Source organism: Cydia fagiglandana, chromosome 1, assembly GCF_963556715.1.
Source record: "Cydia fagiglandana chromosome 1, ilCydFagi1.1, whole genome shotgun sequence".
Classification (NCBI taxonomy): Eukaryota; Metazoa; Arthropoda; class Insecta; order Lepidoptera; family Tortricidae; genus Cydia; species Cydia fagiglandana.
The window spans coordinates 17,952,500-17,956,668 of record NC_085932.1 but is presented as its reverse complement, the minus strand read 5'-3'; positions in this window follow the sequence as shown (position 1 = coordinate 17,956,668).

The window sequence follows — 4,169 nt, the reverse complement described above, 5'->3', positions numbered from 1 at the left end:
AGTATCTGTGAACAAAAAAAAAAGTAAAGTTTACCAATGTCCAAAAGGTATTTTACTTACATTTATACACAGAACCCCTCACACATTAGAATATGTAGCTACTCTTAGAATCATTAAGGCTCGCATCCGTACGCCTCGCTAGCGCATTAATATCACACATCTACATAACGGGAGTGCACATGACAACCAGAGGAGGGGCAATTATTCCCCCCTTCCCCCCAAGTCTTGCTGCAGTCTAATGATATTTGGGGGTTATTAATTGATAGCACCTGCGGCCGAAGGCTCGCATTATCGATGTTTATCGTGCCTGTAATAGGTTTGCTGGAGCAATGGCTTGTGAAATGCCGTAATTATGTTTCAGCAACATTCATAAGTTGAGAGAGATGGTAAGTTGGATGTAGAACTGCGTCAATGTCGCAATATGGACGGACGTGGACGATAGTCTATTTGTATAGCTATATTTTTATATGAAAAATACAATAAAAAAAACAATAATATAACTAATATAATTGAATGTTTTTATATAGGTACATAGGTAAACAAAACCCTCATACACCGAAAGGTGTTTTATCCGGCGTTACTTTTCGTAATATTCGTGTGAAGGTGCATAACCAGCAATTTTGCGTCGTCAGCAGACACATATTTACAAAAATATGCGTAGCGACCAACAGACGTCTAAAAACACTTGCAGTTTTAGGTCAAATAATTATTCAAATCCAGCTTGAGGCAAGTATACCGTAATTAAGTCGAACAAAAATCTTTTCGAAACATGAACATCGTAAAAAAGGATCATAAATTGCTTCATAATAATAAAAATATATTCACAAGGTTATGCGTGAATCATTTTATTGCTGGGGTCCTCTTCACTCCAATCACTCCATTACTCCTATTATGCGATTTAAAACCGATATTCAAACTCCCTCCCCAAGTTTCTGTAAAGTAATAACAATAAAAAAACTCTCTAGTTGGTCGCGTGCGGGAGACGTGCGGTCACGGTCTCGACACCCTCTCCCTTCTAGAATATAGTATGCATTATGCGAAATCCGTAACTCTTATAGCGCCTTCGGAATACCTTAAACTTTACCCCTGCACAAACAACCGTGCACTTTATTCTTAACCGCTTAAGGTTTATTTTGATATGCGTTTGTTAGAATCGTAAGACGCTGGTAGGAAGGGAAAAGGGGGGTAGTTCCGAGCCTGCACGGTGCAGATAACGCTGGGTATTAATCATAGTATTATCGGCCGGTGGCGCGCCTTTGTTACATGTTATTGCAGTTTTTTCTACTACCCTCTCAAGAGTGAATTTTCCGGGACAGATGTTTTAGTAATCCTCGAGATATCGGTAATAAAACATTCTATTATTATGGTCGTTGAGATGATGAGAGGAAACCTGCATCCAGAATATTGTTAGGTGGAAAATCCGACTGCAGATAAAACTGTGGGAATTTACTTGTGACAGGTTATTGAGTTTTATGTTTGGTAGAATTAGGAATACTTAATAAAACAAATATTATGTATAAAACTAACTAGTTAAAAACTACTTACATAAGTAATATTCCTTCAACAGCAATGAAGCCAACATTACCTTTAACATTTCTATGGAAATTCCTCCAAAAATATTTTTAACAATAAAAAAGGTAAATTTAATTTACTAAATTACTAAAATTATTAATGAAATAACTTGTAATTGTTTTAACTCGTTTAGATTTATTTTAATTAAAAAAAAAACAATTCATATGTTTAGTTTTTGTGCGAAATATATTATAATTTTTAAAGTGCAGTTTTGACCCATGTTCGTTATTTTTTTCTATTTAGCGAAAGTATCAAGAAAAGCGAAATCGCTGAGGTCCCTAGAGTAAGGCCTCAAGATCATTAATTAAATTTTCGGCAACCATATTGTAATTAAAAAAAACGCTACCACTTCCCAAAAACTCGTTCTCTGAGCATACTGCCTTAAGATTTGTAACGAATCTATTTCCTGTAAAGTACCGAGTGACAAAACATTTTATTCCCAAGTGAAATGTCCAGCGGTAAGCCATCGCTAGTCGAAACGTTAGACAAGTCACAGTTAAAGTTAAACCTCCCTCCAGGATCATCAATCATCTTACACAAATTGATGCAGTTGGAGTCGCGGCCTTTGGGCTTCAGTTAGCTGGTATGAAAACCATGATGGATGGATTTATTAAAAGACATACGCCGTTACAAAGTGGGTTCACTACATTAACTTTCTTAAATATTCTTATGGCAATAAAAAAAACCACACCGAAAACGGAGCGTAGCCACAGCCGTCTGTTTATGAAAACGAAACAGGCCGCGTAGCCAACCTGCCAATCGCTAACGCTCCGTAGCGATCGAAACGCAACTGTCACTGTCGCACTTATATAGAAGAGTGACAGAGAGACATTAAGCTTTTCGTTGTCGAAGCGATAGCGATTGTAACCTTGGCTAGCGGCCCTGGCCCCGTAGACAACATGCCAATCCTCATAACAATCCGAAAATCGAAAAAAGTCAGCAAAAAAAAAGAAATAGTAAAAGAAGGGCAGGGGGCAAAGCTGTAATCGATAAACATCTTATTTTATTAAAATATTTTTCATAATGTCAATATCCACAGTGGATAATGGGGACTATTACGTTTGTATGAGGAGAACCGTCGTCTCCTTTCCTGTTTTAATAATAAACCACGAGATATGTAATTATTGAATATTTGTGTAATATGTAGGTACTTTTTGAACCTATTATACAAATAAAGTCCGGTAAAAATACATAAAAAACAGCGATGTTAAACATCGCCGGAACGAACGCCCTTTCCACTGCTATAGTATGCTATGGTTATGGTACCTATAGCGCAGCATGATAGTGTGAGTGCCCGCTCTGGGATCATTTTTCACGTTTCATGAACTGGGTGGATTAAAATACATTTGCGCTGTGATGGATGGTCCGGAGAGAAAAGGGTTTCCCCCTGTCCGGCAAAATGTACGCTATTTTTATTGTTTATTATGTGATTAGTTTTGTATGTTGTTACAACATACTGTACGTACTGTACATTACAAAACAAGTTTTTATGGATATTTTAGGTAATTAGACATTATCTGGATGGACTAACCTTTGTTTTAAGAGCGCTTAAAGCTGCGGAAAATGTATGTACTTAACCTTTATAATAATTATAAACCATTTCATTAAACGCAGTAGTACCTAATTTACTAAATGTTCAAGTCCTTAAGCTGCGCGTACATTTACTAACCCAAATATTGACTATAAGGGGTCATCCATTAATTACGTCACACGTTTAGGGGGAGGGAGGGGGTCAAGAAAATGTGACATATTGTGACATGGGGGAGGGGGGAGACACAAACTTCGTGACGTCACTTTAACTTCATGAGTAACCGAAAATTTATTTAAATTATTTAGTTCGCTGTACATTTAAATAACAAGTTTTTAAAACGAAAATAGTTTTTAATCGTTTAATTTTCTTTCCTAAGCAGTTTTGGGTTATAAAATTACTAATATTTATATCGTCAAAAATATTTTGATAAAATATTAATAATACTTAGGTACTTACTTAATTCGATTTGGCGATTTCGTAGAAAAAATGTGACGTCACACTAGGGGGGGAGGGGTTTGCCAAATGTGACCAAGTGTGACAAGGGGGGGGGAGGGGTCAAAAAACCTAGAAATTGGTGTGACGTAATTAATGGATGACCCCTAAAGCGCATATAAAAGAAGGTTTTACTGTTTAATTAAGTGAACCGGTTTTTTTTTGTATAAATTCTGCAAGAGTACATTAGATTTTATATTTTAATAAGCAGAAACGTCTGCGAACGATGCTATTAAGCTTTATAATTTATTCTAAGAGTACATTAGTCCCAATACAAGTAATGCATTTGCGGGTTGCTTTTTTTTTAACCAAATATTGGTCGAAAGTATCAAAAATAGTACATTGTAGGAGAGGACGGAAAACCGCTAAAAGATGGACGAGTGAGTTCGAGGGCCGACACGTTAGTGGAGGCCCTCGAATAATACGAGTCCATCTTTAGCGTTTCCGGCCGAGGCATTACATAGTGCTTTTCACGACTACTGCGAGGAAATAAGAAAACATTAACATAACTATAAGTACTAGCCCGCGATTTCTCTGGTAGCAAATTACTAGCCACTGCCTGTACTATCTCTTG